The sequence below is a fragment of the Urocitellus parryii genome, unplaced genomic scaffold, assembly GCF_045843805.1.
Source record: "Urocitellus parryii isolate mUroPar1 unplaced genomic scaffold, mUroPar1.hap1 Scaffold_37, whole genome shotgun sequence".
NCBI lineage: Eukaryota > Metazoa > Chordata > Mammalia > Rodentia > Sciuridae > Urocitellus > Urocitellus parryii.
In genome coordinates, this window is record NW_027553327.1 from 6,039,187 (window position 1) to 6,059,390 (window position 20,204).

General features: G+C 31.6%; 1 long non-coding RNA gene across 1 annotated transcript; it reads right to left on the bottom strand.

Annotated features, from left to right (window-relative positions):
- Positions 1-646: 646 nt before the first annotated feature.
- On the bottom strand, positions 647-3,304 carry LOC144252119 (uncharacterized). Its single transcript, XR_013342913.1, has 3 exons — positions 3,283-3,304; positions 2,978-3,014; positions 647-709 (listed from the first exon to the last, which is right to left on the bottom strand). It is a non-coding gene; the product is annotated as an uncharacterized LOC144252119 (long non-coding RNA).
- Positions 3,305-20,204: the final 16,900 nt, after the last annotated feature.

Below are 20,204 nucleotides of genomic sequence, written 5' to 3' on the forward strand. Positions count from 1 at the left end.
AGTATGTTGCAGAATTGGAATTCAAGCCCTATTTGATTTACTTTGACTCCTGAGCCTGAGCTTTGAAGGTATATGGCTTGTTACTATTCTATTTTATAAATAGAAGTCCTGATAATGCTAGAAGTTTAAATAATTTGCACTGTATCGTAAAATTAGTTTCTAATGCCTTCTGATGTAAACCCTAAACCTCCTCCACTATACCTTGCTGATTCCAGGACTGCTGCTAGCTTATATGGTACTTTGAAAATTAGATAAAGGGACATTCTTCTGCCCTCACGCCCATAGAAAGACCAATTTTTAAAGAAAGCATGCTTTCCAGTTTGGCTCTGTCTTATGACAATGTGACAAGGATGAGATGAGGTGTGTTAGTTAAATTTTACCCCCACACACACACTTGTTCAAACACTTTTGTGCAAGGTGCTATATCTAGAATCATAAGCACTTTCCATAGCTGCACTTATTGAAATGAATAATTGGGCAATATAAATAATGTTAAGGGAAATATTCAAAACCATTTCCTCCAAATATGTGTTTTTAGGAGCTATAAGGAAATAAAATTTGGACCCCGATAATTACATGTATATCATGCTCACATCTTCACTGCCAACAATAATGTTTAAGGAGATATAAACTGATAGCAGTCATGCAAAAACTTCCCTGAAGCCAAATGTATCACTAGTCAAAATGATCCTCCTCATCTTCATAAACCCTTGAAAAGAAATTTAGTATCATTTGTGAAGTAGGTTTTAACTACAGGGTGACATATTGTGCTGCAGTTATGTTATGGAACTTAGGGAATTTTTTCGCATTCATTTCAACTTCCACTATGTTATTTTCAAAATTTATTACTTTCAATTATATGGCTACTCTGGGAATATAGAAAATGTCACATGATACGAATAGTTTCCACTGAAGTACTAACAAACTAATAGATTTAATATGCAACATACTACAATAAGGAAAAGAAAACAGTTAGCTGGAGTGTATGATAAAAACATAAATAATCACAAAAGAGATTTTGGAAAAGGATTGTGACAGAGGATGTGCTGATTTGAGAAACACAGGGATAGTTAATTTGAACGATGTCCTATCAAACCTAAGAACCTTGAACATGTACATAAAAACAAGTCCCTACCCACAGCTCTGTTTCCTTAATAGTAATGTTATCTTCAGAGATTGTTCTGATTGATTTGAAAGAGCATGGTATAGGGAATGATTCTCTAACATCATCGGGTACCAGAAAATCAGGAGAGCTAGATAAATATACCAAGGCTTAAGTCCTATCTGAGCATTAATGAACGAAGGTCTCTGTGTTCCTTATTAGCTGTTCAGTTGATTCTGATGCACACCTAATGTGAGAACAAGAAATCTATGGGTACCGATTCTTGAATGTGGTTGTACATTAGAATTGCTTGAATCTCACACAAATAGATTCTGATCTCATTGATATGAAGTTCTACTTGGGCACTTGAATTTTTTAAAATTCCCCAAATGATTCTAATATCAGCAAAGTTTGAGAACCACTGGTCTAGGGTCTGATCACCCAGTGTCTTATCTAAAGATCAGTAACAGGAAGACCAGGGAGCTTGTCCAAAATAAAGAATCTCAGATCCTCCCTAAAATCATTGAATTAGAATCCATTTTCTGGGGGAGTGTACAGGGATTAACTCAGGAGTGCTCAACCACTAAGCCACATCCCCAGCCCTATTTTGTATTTTACTTAGAGACAGGATCTCACCAAGTTGCTTAGTGCCTCACTTTGCTGAGGCTGGCTTTGAACTTGCAATCCTCCTGTCTCAGCCTCCCCAGCTGCTGGGATTAAAGGTGTATGCCACTGCGCCCAGCCTAGAATCCAGTTTTTAACCCAAATACACAAATCAAATACCCTAATTTGTATGTACATTATCTTTTGAGAAACATTGTTCCAGGGAGGTAGGTAAAGCTGGATTCATAGACAATTCTCATTATTGATCATTTTGGAAAACCTCTTTGAGCTGCAATCTCTTACTCTGTTTAATGGATATAATGATAAGAGTGTCAATATTGCAGGTTTGCTGGGAAGATTCTTATAATACAATATACCTGGAACTCTTAGCTCATTTCCTAAAACAGTGAATATCCTCACTCATTGCCAAATCCCTCTTAGGATATAGAGCTGCTATGAACATTTTTGGATATTGAAATCAAGCCCTGAAAGTAACAGCCAGTATAAAGTTTCCTGTTCTATTTGAATTAATGAAGGCTTTATTAGTTATCAATTCAAGATGATTTGCATTAATTCAAAAGAATAAATGCTTCCCAGATAGAAGTATCTTCTACTAAAAGTATAAGTTATTGGAAAGCAGCCCTTATCCATGATATCCTTGAAGGTATGATGACCGCCTTGCATTGTTATGCAATTTGTGATCAACTTAATCAGACATTGACACTTTTCAGAATTTGTTATTTTTAAATATCCCTCTTAGATCACTATCTGTTATTTCCCTCCTCCCAGAAAAAAAGTTAATATTTTTACAGAAACTCATATGCAAGGTTTCTTTATTTTTCTCTTCAAGCAACTAACTTTTGTGATTATCTATTTTTTCTTAGTTTCTCTAACTTTAGACTCACAAAATGTTTTCTTATTCCTGTTCTGTTCTCTAAATTAAGACATAGAACTTAATTTAGAAAAGTTTATATCTGATTGAAAGAGCATGATCATTCTTTCTTTGCATTATAATCATTTATACATTTAAGGGAGAAATAGAAATGCCTAATGTAATACCACAGAAGAAATACCCTCAACTAATCTTTCTAAGCAGGATGACAATGAGTAATGATTACAGTTAATTAAGTTAGGCAACCTCCATTTCCATTCACTTAGCAGCGCTGCTAATTATATACTCATGCTACAAGGTTTCTTTATTTCTTCTGTAATTTGAATGCAGTCCTCTTTGTAGGCAGGGGGATATGGTAAGATTAATGAGCTTTTCCCTACCAAAATCTCCTGTTCTCTCCAAATGAAATTTCTGCATCTGGAAGTTGAGAGTAGGAAAAGCAGAAAGAAAAAAAATAAGGCACATTTTAGCTTACTTCCAGCTGAGGATATGTTTATAATTTCCAAATAGTGTGTATTAAAGAGTACAATATGATTTAAAGTACTTTAGAAACTGTAGAAAACTATGGTTTATATACAACTAAATGAATACTGAACTTGTTTTTTTTAATATCAGTGGCGATGATAATGACATTTTGTATTGTATGATTTTTATTGCATTGAATAAATAAATATTGAGCACTTACTTTTTGCCAAGTCCAGTGTCAGGCACTGAGTCTACCAAGATGAAAAAGACAACTCTATAACTCCAAGATTCTTTATATGGACTTCAATCACTTTAACAACTTGTTCTTTAAAGAAAACAGAGAGAATGACAGCTCTACTTGGGGATATCGTTAATGAAGAACTGGAAAAAATTTAGTTTGTATGCTTTGATCAGATAGGGATTGACATACTTAAGAGTTTTATTTTTAATCTGAAAATCCACTTCAATCTTATGCTCTGGGTAAACAGTCATTACACAAGCCTGGCACAATTTTGTATTTTAAAGAATCATGATTCAAGGTTTAACTTCAAAATAATTTTGAGTAAGTTACACAGATTATTCCTTTTCTTTAAAAAAATATAGGGTTTATATGGATGGATTTAAGCTTCAATCTTAAATAATCTTCATTTGCTTTAAGAATTAACTTTTGCATTATAGCTCACATTGTATTTCAGATTTTAGAATAGATTTTCAGAGGTATATCTGGAGGAAGATATTTAAATATCAAGCATTTTTTATATTTTCATAGGAAGTTCAAATATATTTGGCGCTGTGCTGGACATTTTTAGAGTTTTTTTTCTCCTACATTACACAGGTGTACAACTTTATGGGTCCAGTTTTTTCTTTGTGCTTCCTCTTCTCTGCTTCTCTTTCACTAAAATCAGTTTACATAAATAAGTGCACCGTCGAGTTCACATGAAGACTAGACAAAAATACAGGTGTCCTTATAATAATCAGCTCCTGTAATTCTCCTCTCCAGTTATGCTTCAGTCTCAGAGAAATCCAGTATAAAGCAGACAGCACAGTTATTACTAGAGGAACTGAGGTTACTGATTAGAAGGGAACATAATCAGGTAGATTGAGCCTGTGAGGGAAGAAACCATTGCTGTGAGAGGGGAGTGTTTGCAAAATGCTCTCTGTGAAGCTGAATCTGTGAAGAACACCTCATTATTCACAGCAACCAGAGAGGAAGAAACAGGTGCAAAAAGATTGTGTGTTTGTCTGCTTTTGTGAGGCTGGTCAAAGATTATGTACCTGCTTTATCTGTGCTAGGCTAGGACTCTACCTCCAGGTTTATCATACCCCATAGAATGTGTAAGAGAAAAGTACCAACAGGGAAATCAGCAAAAAGCTTTCCTATGAAGGTGTAGCCAGCCTCCGCAGAATTTGAAATGTCTGAGGTCTCATCTGGTGAGTAAAAGCTGCAGATAATGCAACAGCCATTCAGAAGAATGATAAATGCCACAAGCATTCGGAAGCAGGCTTCCCTAAAGGTGACTTTTTTTGGTCAATTTGCAACCTCTAGGATATATTTAAATTGCTCCTTTTCCATAAGTCTTTCTCTAAAAGTTAAATTTGGGCTTTTATTATTAGGAAGGAAGGGAAGGGGTTTGACATCAATGACCTATAGGATAATATTTATCAGTGATAAGAGAAGGAACACAAATTCTCCTTTTTGGGTTATGGCTTTTATGAACTTTGTCTTTAGGAATCGAAAATTGTTTCTTATATGAAGATATTTTAAAAATTGATGATCAAGACCTTAGTCAATAAAAAATAATATTCTTCAAAGTAAATTTCTAAGGACATGGAATATAACCATAAACTCATTAGAAAACTAAAGTGAGGATTTTTTTCGCTTATGGATAGAAAAACCTGTTTTATATATATGTATACAAATGGATATATATATATATATATATATATATATATATACATAAACATATATATGTTTATGTGTGTATATATATACACACACAAACACACACATATGCAGGTCACAATTTTTTTTCCAAAGTAAAGGAAAATAATATTGTTGTAAATAGTAATTTAGACATGTTCAGACAAGTACAACTTATTAAGAAACAAACTGGGCCACATATTACAGGCATATTCCAGGTTGCCTAATTATCTGAATTAGGTTTTAGAATAGTTTTAGAGTCTAAACATTCTTTGTTAAGTGATAGCTTTTAAATAAAGTAAAGAGGTATAGTGATTAATCATGTTATTTTTGTATTTTTTATTATAGGATATCCTAAAACTCTAAATTAACATTGATTTTTTGTTAGTACATATAAACATACAATCTATATATACTAAGTACATTTATTTCAAAATTGTAATACTTTTGTTAAAATTCAAGTAGATTCTGATTTAGGCAAGTTTTTTCTATTTTCTATCATTGTGAAATGTTAGTTTTTTTTGGTATTGTTTTAAGGGAGGATGAGCTAAAAGAGTTGAGGTAAAATATGCCTATTTAAATTATAAAACATCTAGTAGAAGGAAAGGCAGTGTCAAGTTAAAAATAAAACCTATTTAGATGTCAAGATTCCCCATAACTTGATTTGTAAGAAAAGTTACCCATTTTATAAGTCTTGTCTCTCATTTCCTCTGGACTAAGTGGTTGCCATTTCTCACTTATAGATTGCCTTTTACTAATCTCATTCTAAAGGTTTTTTTTAAATTTTTATATTTGTGTTTTATTTATCAGACAGATTGTCCTGGAAGTACAGAGGCCAGTTAATGGTTTATGAGTTCAAGCTGAGCTGAATATAGCTAAGCTCTGTCTTGCTTGACATTTCATCAAAAGCTGTGTTGATTTGCAATGTTTACCTACCTATTTATTGAACCCTCACAGCTTGAACTATGCCACCAAGCTTGCTGACATTGCTGAGATTATCTCCAAATGCATGTACAAACCAAGGAGGAAATAGAAAAATAAGTTAAAAACAATTGTTGGCCTACTTAATAAATTATGCTTATATAGTTCTTTCTTTATTTATTTTTAAACTGTTTTCCTCAAAGCCCTATGCCATACGTTTTTTCATTTATTCTTCACACAAACTCTGGAAGAAGATGCACTACAGTGGTGGATCTCACCATTCTGTGGGCATCAGAATCACAGTGGAGGGCTTTACAAAACAAGAGCTTCCTGGGCTCTGTCCCCAGAATTTCTGATTCATTCTTAGTGAGAGGCCCAAATATTTGCATTTCTAATAAGTTTCTCAGGAAATGCTGATGTTGGTGATGATCTAAGAACAGAAAATATATGCTCTTAATATTAAGAACACAAAATAAGCATTCTTAGTCTTGTTACCTGTGTTCTCTTTACACAGAGAAATTTCCCACTCTACAAGAAAATAAATACCTATTCTCACAAAATTCAGGCATGTATTCTACTAATGATTATTAAAATATTAAAATATTGTAAAAAATAATGAGTGCCTATTTAGTAAGTTGTTTTTCAATGGAAATTAGAAAGAACGACTTAAATTACTTAGTAGGAAAATTAGTACTAAACTAGTGTTAAGGGAAGTAAACATTTGGTCACTAGTTCTCAAATACATAAAGATTCAATTTTTAATTTCTGTTTTCATTCTTATTCTTTGATATTTCTGTATAAGTAAGGATTTTTGTCTATGACATTTTTAACCAAATGAAAGCATGATCCATGTGTTATAAATACTTGAATCTATACTATATATCAAAGTCTCCCTTTTTTGGTCAGTAAAAATGATGTTTTCTAACTTATTTACTGAAGGAAGAGTTCGGAAACTTAAACCATGAAAAGATAGGATATTTTACTTAACTGTAATACCTAAAATTGAAGTATATCTTTTTAATATTAATAACTAAAGTAAAGAATTCAAAAATTGTAAACTCTGCTGTTTTAAAGTTATATGTTCATTTGCTATGGTCCATTTCTTTCAGTAAAATTTATGTTTTTGATATATTCTAATGGAGTACAACATTTAGATTAAATGTATGGAATGGATAAATGATTTTTAATGGCATTTAATCTAGATATTCATAACTGAGGTTTGGGGTAGGCACATCTTTAAGGGGGTAGAAATTTTTATTATAATGATTTTCTCTATTTCCTTTCTTAATTAGGGAGATATATCTGCATATATATATATTCCTTTATTTCAGTTTCATAGTGTATTTTCTTTTGTCCAGTCTTGCTTGTCACATGCTTCTGAAACAATCAGTGCCATGCTGACATTTTTATGTTATTTTCATTCAGATACTATTCCAATTATATGAAATGGGGGTGATATGCAGAAAGCAAATGCACCATACATCTGATCTTTAAATACTTTATCAAATTATTTATTTTTGCCTGGCTCACTTATCAGTTTATTTTTTACATTCCTTTTCATAACTAAAGAAACTCATCAATTTGACTAACCCAGGTAGCATTTCTAATAATGAATTATGGTTTTACTTATGAAAATTAAACCACTCTTAATGATGTTTGTGGCTATATATTTGAGAAAAAAGACTAATACTTTATTAACTTTCTTATGTCCCTTGGATTTCATCATCAAAACTTTAGCAGTTAATGCCTATGTAGTAGGTAATAAGAATTCTATTGATTAGCTAAATGAATGAATGAATGAATGAATCCTACAGGTAAATTTACCCAGGAAAAAAAAGTGTGAGTATTTTTATTTTAATTTTTAGTATCGTCTGTTTTGATCAAAATTAATATTATCTATGACATTTTATTCTGATAGTTATTAGAGTATTAATTGAATATTAGAACAAAAGGCATTTTTGTATTTTGCTTATTTTAACAATTATTAGATTTCTTTTACCAACTCACTTGAGACTTTCTGGATAGAATCTATCTATTTGCCTTTTCAGTTTTCTGATTCTTTATGGTCAGGCCAAAATCATATCTCTTCAGTCACATACACACAGACAGGCACACACACACACACACACACACACAGAGACAGAAAAACACACACAAATATATATATATTATTGAGACAGCACTTGAAATTGAAATGAGAGCTAGAGAAAAGAAGAACCTTAAATATATGGATTTTTTTTTCCAACCAGTCAAAACTTAGTCTCTGTCTTTGAGTAAATGTTGTGAATATTGGTTGAGAGATGGAGAGGGAAAGAAATGAAAATGTTCAGGGAAGTCCTTGCCTGTTTAGTACCTTCCTAGTCAGCTTTAAAGTTGCCAAAAGCAGAGATAAGTTTCTGCTTTGCTTAACTACACATTCAAAACTCAATCCAAGAACCTGTGGGAAAGTTCTTTTTAATTAAGCTCAAGTCATTCTGAAAATATATTATGTAAAGATTTTACTTTTGAAAGTTAAGAGACTATGTCTGCATAATGAAAAGTGACTAGGGGTATGGAAATTATTACTAAATTATATGGAAATCTAGAAAAATCTCCTTGCAATATAAATGAGCACCAGTGACTTCTACCAAAGTCCTTTGAATAAGGAGCAATGAGGAGAAGTTTCGTAATATAATTAAAAATAATGATTTTTTTCTATTTTAGCTAGATGCTTTAGATTAATTCATTGAAACAAATTTTGAAGTGTATTGTTTTTAGTCTTTAAATTGATATATAATAATTATACAAATTTGTGGGGTCCAGTGTGGTGAAATTTTGACATATGTATACCTTCCTTTATATATAAATATGAATTAAGTTGAATTATATACATTGGTCCATTACTATAGATACTACCATTTATTCAACAAATTATATAATTTAACTACCTTTGAAGTCACAATTGTTAATCATAAATGGAGGCAAACCAAAAATAATGTATACCACATGTGAAGACATTCCGATGAATAAAATAATTTCTGTGAAAACTAGCCTGCTGTTCAAATTTGCTTATAGTTGTTCTTCAGATAATATTTACTAAAATACTGACAGATTCCTACAAGCACAATTTTTAAACACTTACCTTGGAGATTTACAGGACTCCAAAAATATTTTTATTGCTTTTAAACAACCACAAAACAACATAAAAAATGTGCTTTGACTGAATGCCATTTGTAGCCCATGTAAAAAGAAATTCACTAAAGAGTATTTTGAAATATAAATAGCTTTTTTGGTTCAGGGGTTTCTAATCAGCCTATTAAAAGCCTGCAAATTATAAAAAATGATAAATTGAATAGAGGTATAGAGTTCAATGGACATTGGTAGATTTTAATCTTTGGTAAACATTAAAAGGTTACATGTTGATAAATGGCAATGTGGTGTCAAGGTATTGCAATATGTTTTAATATTATTAATCAATATAAAATATATAAAACTTGCTTATACATTTTTAGAGAGAGAGACAGAAGAGAGACAGAGAACTTTTTAATATTTATTTTTCAGTTTTTGGTGGACACAGCATCTTTATTTTATTTTTATGTGGTGCTGAGGATTGAACCCAGGGCCCCACGCATGCCAGGCAAGCACATTACCGCTTGAACCACATCCCCAGCCCCGCTTATATATTTTTATGGACAAAAAGTTTACAAATAGCATTCCCAAAATCAACTGAAGAATTTAGGGGCCTTATTTTCCAATCTTTAAATAACAGTTTTTAACTAAAGAATGTATAAAATGACTTATATGGTGTCTAACAGTAATTCCTTTAAGAAGTGTTTCATTGGAGCAGAGAAATAAATAGGTTCTAAAGAATAAAGAAATTGAAGAAGGCATTGCTGATGCTCTTCCCAATATCTCCTTTCCCACCTGAGTTTGCTGCAAATTCTGACATACTTGTCTCCAGAGTTCTTATGTCTTACTCAACTGCTTTGCCTGAAGACTTATTGTAAGACACAGAGCTTCTCCTGCAAAAAGGAATGAACCTGGAGAGAGCAGTCTTTAATGCCACTAGAAGTGACCTTTAATGACCAGGAAATGGGAGTCATAGAGCAAGCACTCAGTCACCTCATCCTCTGGTAGACAATTCTTCACAGCCTCTCAAGATTCACAGAAGTGATTGAGCTCCAATTGTCCCCATCAGCAATGTGTGAGTTAACACATCCTGTATTGTCTTCTCCAATTTCCTAATCTCGCTTTCTCTGCTTTTTTTGTACTTTCTGAAATCATTTGCCAGAAGAAGTACCTGAATTCCAAATCCTTGTGTGTGTTTGGAGAGAATCTAAAGTAACTGAGAAGGTTAGAGAGAAGTTTTGTGCACACATAATAAGACAGGGCAAAGGCACATAAGATGTTAGAGGAAGGAAGGGATAGTGAGGGAGGGATGTTGCTCTGTTTAATAAATACAGGGTGGGAGGTAGAAAGGAAGGAAGCAATTAGTGAACCTGAAAAACTGTAGGAAGGTTTGGAAGAGCTACTATATGAAATATGCCAGATATTCCAATATGTGAATAATAGGTTCATGGAACAGCTGAAAAAGTGGAAATATACCATACATACCTTTTGGTTTCATTCCAATTTAAGTTACCCTTAAAATAAGTTACCCTTAATTTATGTTACCCTTAAAGTATAGCCACTAGCAGTAGTCCCCTCCTAACTCATCTTTGCCACTTGTGGTTTTATTCCCTTGTTTTCACTGTCCACAGAGAATCCACAGTGATATTTTAAAATTATATTTGATGTTTTCCTAGCAAAGAGTAAGTAGACCTTTGGAGAGAAACAGTAGTAGTTATAATTCTGCATTGGGTATTGGAGAAGCATTTGTCAATTCCAGTATTTTGATAAATACTATTTAAAGGATAATGGCAAATCTGTATGTGTAACTATATATATATATATATATATATATATATATATATATATATATATATATATATATATATATATATATAATGGATATATGTCTATGTGTTTACTTAAACACAAAGCTTAAGTAAGTAAAGTCTAAGTTGCTGTTCTTTGTATGTAACACTCTAATAAGTCAATTGGAATCAAGTTAGGCTAGATATCAAACAGTGGAGAGTATGTAAAGTCATAGAAAATGAGGCCAATGTTGAAGAACATTTTAATAGATGAGGGAATTGTAGTTGGCAATAGCAGTAGTTGTACTGGGGAGCCTGCATAAGATAGTGGAGCAGCACATTGAGAAAAGTCAACTATGAATAGATTGGCCTAAAAGGAGTAAAAGTTAGTGTTGAAAAGTGATGTGAGACAAAGACTAATAGACAAGTTGGCTTGGTTAATATAATAACCATAATGCAAGAAAAGCTATGCTGTGATGGCTCAGCAAACCTAATTGCAAGGGACTTTTGAGGGCAGCATATCAGGTTATCACATGGCAAAAATATTTCATTTCAGAGACTTTAGTTTTCTCATTAATTTTATCACTAATCCATTCATTTTCAAAATGTATTTCAGGATTTTACATCAGGTTGACTTTAAAGCTTATATGCAGATGAAGATTTCTTGTCCTAGCACTGAGTAAGGCAGTTGGTCCTATTCTGTGCAAACAGGATTATTAAATAGCCAATTACTATTGGCTGCAAACAGGATTATTAAATAGCCAATTACTATTCAGAATGTGTTGCATTCCTTAAAATTACTCAAGCAAGAGTCTTGAACTTGTTCAACCTGAACACATCTGATATCCTCAGCCAAGTAAGGGATGCAAATTAGAGAGCTTCTGGCTTTACTAGTGTGGAACCAGACATGCTTTTTCCCCTTAGGACTCTATGACTAATGACCTGGATTGTCTAAATTCAAGAGTACTCAGCTCTCCAGTGGTAAGCCTGTTTCAGTTTTTCTGCTTCTGTTTTGTCCCATAGTCTATCTTGGAACAAAGGTTATTTTATGTGCAGATTTCAAGTTGAGATGACATTTTAAAACAAATTTTCTTTTCATATTTGATTAGTGAGTGCATCTAGATAGTCTAGACATGTTCATGATAAAAGCTTCAGATTTTCAATGACCCAGGGAAATTATAGAAGTAGGTAATTATTTGTAATCAGGACACATGGGAGAAGTTCCAACTCCAAATGTTTGTTATGTGACATTGATAGGTATTCTTACACAATAGGCCTCAGTTTTCATATGTGAGAACATTACTTTTCAGGTTCAGTATTTTGAGGGGTGAATGAGATAAAATATGTAAGTGCTATAGCAGTAAAATGTGATAAGAACTCTGAGTTACTTTATACCAGCTTCATTGAAATATAATAGATAAATGAAATTACATATATTCAAAGTATACCATGTGATTATTTAATATACATATACATTGTAAAATTATTACTATTATCAACTTAATTAACATTATCTGTCACTTTACATAGTTACCATTATATTTTTGTGGTAAAAACACTTAAGATCTCTCTTAGCAAATTTCAAATAAGTATAGACTTATTAAGTCCAATTACCATGCTATATATTAGATGCCAGAATTTATTAATTTTATAACTGAAAGTTTGTATAAATTGACCAATATTATCCTATTTCTCCCAATTGTTAGGCCTTGGCTACTAGTACTCCACTGTCTGTTTCTCTGAGCTCAACTTCTTAAAATAGTATGAATATGAGCTGGGGTTGTATCTCAGTGGTAGAGCACTTGCCTAGCATGCATGAGGCACTAGGTTTGATTCTCAGCTCAACATATAAATTAATTAATTAAAATAAAGGTCCTCAACGACTAAAAAATATTCTAAAAATAGTATGAGTATTTTTTTTTTGAATTGGGAATCTCTATATTGACATGGCTGGCCTGTAACTCCTGGGCCAGGAGTTTATCTTCCTGCCTCAGTATCCCGAGTAGTTGAGACTATAGATATGCATGTATCATCATCATCATCATGTGTGGATCATATGATTTATTTTTTAAAAAACATTTTATTTTTAAAATAACAGATAAAATTGTATAATTTATTGTGTATACCACGATGTTTTGAAATATACACACATATGCACACACATGCATAATAGTTTGGCTATATTAAGCTATAATAACAGTGTAATAACTATCTAACCAAAATTCATGACTGTAGGCTTTTGGCAGATCAGTTGTGTAATTTTTAAATCTAATAGAATTTCTAGAACTTTTTAGTAGAGTGGAGAGCAATGTGAATCTTCTCAGAAAACTGCATTGACTGTGCAATTTTTAGGGTTTGAGTTGTGTTGTCTCATCTATATATACACAGTATGAAATATTCTCTTTCCTATGGAAGCCAGTTCATTATTCACTATTCTTGCTTTGTTATGCTCATTCCCATTTTCTGGAGTTTTCTCCTGCCCTCAAATTTTGCTAATAAATTGCCCCTATCTTAAAAATCCAATTCAAGTATCACTAACTGTTCTAGGCCTCACTTTGTTCTATTAACTTTTGTTCCATATTATCATTTATACCCACTATCCAAATTAATTACTTGCTAATTATTTCTGCAGATTATTTTTTATTCCACAACCATTTTTTTTTAACATTCTTGAAAGCAGTTGCTATGTTTTATACTCTTTTTTAAATAACTCACTAGGTATTCTCCATATTTTTAATTCTTTGTTTACAAAACAGTTGGCCCTAAAATAATATATTTTTAAACACTACCTAATATTGGCTTAATAGAAAGGTTACCTTTTGTTACCATGTATTTACTATAATGCTTTTGTTTAAGAGATCCCTATATATTACATTGTTGCCTGTATGTATGAAATATTCTGTCCCCTTGTCTATAGTGGACATTTGTGTCAATCTTGCTTTGACTATTGCACAATCTGTTCTAGCTTTCTGTCACTTAACTTGAGAAGAAGTTAAATATATGTTTCGTGAATATCTCAGAAGATAAAACTAAAGGATTAGCTTTCGTTATTTATAGTCTGTTGTTATTGCTGAAAATAATATAGTTTTGTTTATAGATATTTTGCCAATTCATTCAATACATATTTATTTGAATGAGAAAAAGGCTTGTTTTTATCATACTCATAATGAATATAGAAGTTGTACTGTCCTGCATATTTTCAATGCTCATCCTTAATTAAAAAAATGTTATACAATAAAAGGAACAGTTCCTGAATATCTAAATAAAGTTGACTGCCTTGTTATAAACATTAACAATGATCTGAAGTGACTATGTTTAAAAGAGAAAGTCCTTAAAGAACTTTATGATTGCTGACGGCGCACATGCCTATAATCCCAAAGGCTCAGGAGGCTGAGGCAGGAGAATCACAAGTTTAAAGCCAGCCTCAGCAATTTAAGGAGGCCCTAAGCAACTTAGCAAAACCTCTCTCAAAATAAAACATAAAAATGGCTAGGGGTATGGCTCATTGGTACAATGTCCCTGGGTTCAATCCCTGATACCAAAAAAAAAAAAAAAAGAAAGAAAGAAAACAAACAAACAAAAACAAACAAACAAAAATACTTTGTGATTTGGGCTGACAAATTTAGCTAAATACCAATCAATCTGCCTCCTTTGTTCTGATAATTATCCTGGGAATTGCAATCCAGGAATACTGAAGCTATGCTATGGTATAGTAAACTACAAAAGTGTTAAGCATTATTAATGAAACACAGATTCTACTTCTTGAGAGAAACTATCATTACACATGTATGGACAATAATATTTTTGTTTGCGTAAAATAGTCTTCTATATTTTATTTATTTTCAGTTTTTAAAATAAATCTGAATTAGCAGGTTCTTATTTCACTCAGTTTTCTTCTCTCATTTCCATTCTGCTCTTGGACTTTCATTTTAACAACCTTATTGTACAATAGAATTTTATTTTCAAAATAACCAGTACTTGGGCTGTGGACCTAATAAAGTATTTTTACTCTTACCTATATATTTTTGGAGTAGAATTTAAATTTGTATTTTCAGTATATGTTAGCATATATTCTCATTATACATTAATTCCAGTTTGAGACTACTAGAGAAAAATATTTTATTTTAAATATTTTTATACTATATTTTTTAATCATTTTTCCTAGGATTATATTACAAAATACACATTTACAAAACAACCCAACTCTTACTGGTTTGAGGTGCAGATTTAAATATTTTCACCATTAATGAATTATTCATCTACCTGTGTGATAGTTTAGTCATTTTAAAACATCTAATATATTATGAGAGATAATCTACTTTTCCCATTAGATTACATGTGACACTGATCTTTTGGGGAAAAAAGAAAGTCTGTGAGTCACTTCTGTAACATTTGGAATTAAATTCATTAACCAAAATAATACCATGCTTCATCTTTTATATTTTGCTTCCTTAGCATCTGGTACTTAGTCTGTCTAATTGCATTATAATGGCTCTGTGTTGCAACAGATGCTAGAAGATTTTTTTGGCAAGAATGATAATTTTGTTTCATATTTTGGAATACCTGCTTTGCAATTGTCATTCTTATTTACTAGAGCCAGAAAGAAAACAAACTTAATGTTTCTTTTCGCATTTGAAATTTATTGAGTTCAACTGTATTCAAAGATTTAAAAAGATGACATTATCACATTTAAAAGAATTTTTCCCAATTAATACGTTGAGCACTGTAATTCTGAGATCCACAATAATTATTAGCCATGATGTGGACATCCCACATATTTCTTTTTTGGATGCAATTAATATTCTCACTTTTGAATATTGAAAAGTTAGTGTTCTATTGGAGCCATGCAATGGACTAATTTCTTGTAGTGAATATATTCTTATAAGAAGAACCAAATTATTAGGATAGTAATGTAGATAATTATGATCTATGATCAAGTTAAACTCTAAGAATCCAAAGCCATATATTACCAAAACCTTATTTTTTAACTCAAAGGGGAATCAGCAAGTGTACTTATGCTGTAAATTTGTTATTGTTACTGAAAAAGCTCATTTTCTTTTTTCATGCAAGTAACTATTAAAGCCTTTAATGTTCATAAGCAGCATCATAGCATTATAAAATCTCTTTGAAATTTTTGAATTTAGAAAGTTCTGGATAGGAAAGATGAAAATAGACTCATTTTAATTTCATAATGATGTAAAATGATTATTGTACCATATACTTATTATATAGAATACACACAATATATATGTTCTATATCTATTTGGCAAATGGTCAAGATATTTATATAGCAAGGCATGGTGGGCATACCTGTAATCCCAGCAGCTCAGGAGGCTAAGGCAGGAGGATTGCTGGTTCAAGGCCAGCCTCAGCCACTTGGTGAGGCCTAAGCAACTTATCAAGACTCTGTCTCAACATAAAAAAATAAAAAGGGCTGGGGGTGTGGCTCAGTGTTTGAGACACCTGGGTTCAATCCCCAGTACCAAAAAAAAATTGTATAATTCCTTTTCATACTAATATACATAATTGTGTTTTTGGAATTACTTAATACACATTAAGGGAAATTATTGTTTTATTCATCCTCTAATTTTATCAAATTGAAGAGCATAGCAAGTCATGTATATCTATATTGAATATTATACTAAAAATAAGATGGTTGACAGATGAAAAAATTCATCATAGATTATTGGTTTATATGACATCAAGCATCAGGGTGTAAGGAGACACTCAAATGATAGGCTCATATTGTCCCATAAAAGTTGGAAAGTTTTCTTCCTCACTTCTTTTCTGCTTTCCTTGTTTTCTTTCTTTCTTTTTTATCTTCTTCTGTGGCTTGAACCCAGGGCACTACCACTGAGCTACACCCAGCCATAGTTTTTATATAATAAATAAAAATCCAAGAGTTGGGAAACTGAGAACTTTTTTTCTCACCTTCACTATTAAACAGAGTAATGCCCTTCAATGTGTCACTTAATATTGTTGATGTCAGAACCTTCCATTTGAGCAGCTGAAATTATTGATATTCCTCCTGTGTCATTCTTCAGAATGTGTTGTACTATAATGACTGGCTAGTTTCTATGGTTAGAGCTTTATGCTTCCTGGGAACTGCTATTGAATTTAAGAACCTTATCAGCAGCATTGTCATCTTCAAGGTTGTCTACTGGTTTGGGAGGAAGGAGAAAAATATACCAATTACAGATTGCTCAGTTACAGTTGCCTTTTAAATCTAATTTTTAAGCTTTTGTGTCTAAGAAAAAGAATATATATATAATAACCACTGAGAAGTAATATTTACATTTTAATTTTAATAAATATTTTGATTAAAATGTTAATTTAAATAATTAACTTTAAGAAATATAAAATTTCAGCATGTTTTGTAATGTAAAAATGACAGTTATAAAATTGACATATGAACTTTCAGTATACAATACAGCTTCTATTCAACAAACTTGGATTGTGCCAATGATTTCATTCTTCCCTAAAGACATAAAAGATGAGCAAATCATCTGCCCTTTTTGCCATTCACTCAAAATGCAATGTTGCTAATCTGGAATCCATGAGCCATTACAGGAAAACATTTGCATCTTTATTTTTACTAATCTTAACTGAAATTTAGCACTTCCAATTATGGTGATAGGTAATACATTATATTAATAGCAATAACTTCAAATTTATCACTAATGTTTTTATATCAAATCCTAGTTGTGGATATGTTGAAAAATCACATACTAATTTATACTAGTGGTTAATATACTAACCAATACTTTTAATTTGTATTAATTATCATATCTGCATCAAGTGCATTAATAATTGCATAGAATATTTCTATATTTAATATTTGCTATTTATATTGTAGCAAAATTAATTCCTTTGTATACCTATATGGTTTTTATTTTCATTTCACACATTTTAAAACATCCTGAAAATATTTCCATATGTTTCAACAGATGCTAAAGGGATCCACAGCACAAATAGTTAAAGGCCTTATGTTTAGAGGCAAATATATATAATACCTTGGTAAAAAACAATAATTGAGGCTTGTACCATATGCTGCGAAATCAGGCATGACTGTCCTAGCTGGGAGGACTGGTAAGGCAATTTTTGACTTGGTCTTGAAAGCAGGAGTGATTGTTTTAGTAGTGGCAGTATGTGAGAGAAGGCATTTTTAAAAGAGAAAAGTAGGTGCATAGTCACCTGAGGAAAGCATGCAGGCTCAGAAAAAGAGCATCGTAGCGCACCAATGTTAAAAATTCCTATTTCTTCACTATTGATGTGGATCCTATTCTGTTTCCATTGGTTTATGTGCAAAATTCCATTTACCTTTTTTTTTATTAATCACAAGTAAGTAGAAACTATTCTTTGTCCTTTTGTATTAACAGATCATTATTTTATAAAGAGTAACATTGTAGACAAGAGGCAAAATTAATCAAAAAGGAGATAAAAGCTCCACATCAGCTTTTTAAATCTCTCATTATTTCAATAAACATCTACCTGTAAGAGGGAGAAATGAATTTGTCTCACCTTTCTACTTTATCATGTTTTCGGACAATGATCAGTCACTTTTCTGGCCTAAGGGCCATAATTGGCTACTGCTAAATCTCAAGAGACTGAAACACATAACTGGAATAATTTTTTTAAACCCCCACAGGGTTGCTGTTCAGTTATAATGGTCAAAGGCAGCTTTATTTGCCAAGCTCAAGTTTTCTAACTTTATGATTTATCTGGCTTTTCTGGGAGAAATGTCGACGTGACAATTCAGATTATAATGAAAGTGATCCAGAGAAGCAGTTATAATTTCAAGAAACTAAAAAAACAAACAAAACTGAAAGCTACACTAATGGACTAATATAGTCTATTTAAACTGTTCTCTTTATCTTGACAAATTTGCTTGAATTCCTTGTTATGCAAGAGGGTTCACATCTTAAACAACACTTCCAAAAATTTGTTAAGGTTATTACTAGCCTTGATTTCAAACAAGAACCTCCAGAGATTTGAATGGACATTAGTTAATCATATTAAAATTGCATTTGTATCTAAATATTTGCCTGTAATTTTCAAAAACTAAGCATGACATATTTTGAAAACTGATTGATGTAAGCAACTTAACATTCCAAGATGAAATATTCCAAATCAAAATATATAGCACATTACAATGTGGTTAAACAGGCCGTAATTAGTTCTGGTTCTATAATTAATCATACACACTGGATATATATCTACATTATGAAATTTTATCTAAATAAAGTTGATGTTATCTAAAATATAATTTTCATTTAATGATATGAAATTTAAAATTGAAGGGTCTTAGGTTTAAATGACTTATTAACTATGCAATCCTATATGAATGATTAACTTATCTGAGCCTCAGTTTTCTCATCAATAAAGATAGACCAAAAAAAAAATATTCTAAAAGTTGGTAGATGCGGTGGTATTTGACTGTAATCCCAGCGGCTTGGGAGACTGAGACAGGAGGATCACAAATTCAAAGCCAGACTCAGCAATTTAGCGAGACCCTGTCTTAAAATTAAAAAATAAAAATAAAAAATGCTGGAGATGTAGTTCAGTGGTTTAGTATCCTTGGGTTTAATGCCCAATTTAAAAAAAAACAATGTAAATGTTAATGTGGAAATTAATTGTACTAAAATGTGTAATTGGTGCTTAGAATTTTTTCATTTTAATTATTTATGTTTATTAATGAAAAATATTTTGGCCTAGGGATATAGCTCCATGATGTCTCATTTGCCTAGCATGCATGAGGCCTGCATACAATCCTCAGCACAGCCCCCCCTCCAAAAAAAAAAAAAAAGAAAGAAAGAAAGAAAGAAACGGAAATTTTTTTAGTTTTATTTTTGGTAAACAATATATTATTCACACAACATCTAACATAATGTTGCTCCTTAATAAATCAACTTGGCTTATTTCCTTTACTTTCTTATCAACAATTTTAAAAATTCATAATCTTCTATGAATTAAAAATGGAACTTGGTTAAATGGCAGATTAATTTGATTTAAGGAAAAAAACATTTCCATATCAAAAATTCACTGAAATGTGTATGTATTTAATTCAATGTCATCATTAATTAATTAACACCCTAGAATTATGACATGAACACAATAATTGTAGTATTTACTGAATGAGTGAAGGAAAGAATGAATGAATCTTTTAGAACTTAACTCTTCTCCACTATACTTAATTCCTTTTAACATAGTATGTATTCCATTGCTTTGATCTCATTTCTGTTATACATGCAAGTTGTTATTTTGCATATGAATCACCATCCATAAATTTATACTCAGTGTGGGGTTTTAAATAATCATTACCATGGAAATTATACTTATTCAAGTAACAGTTCTGTGGGTTGGAGTTTATGAATTTTTAAATTTAAAAAAATGCTGATTTAAATT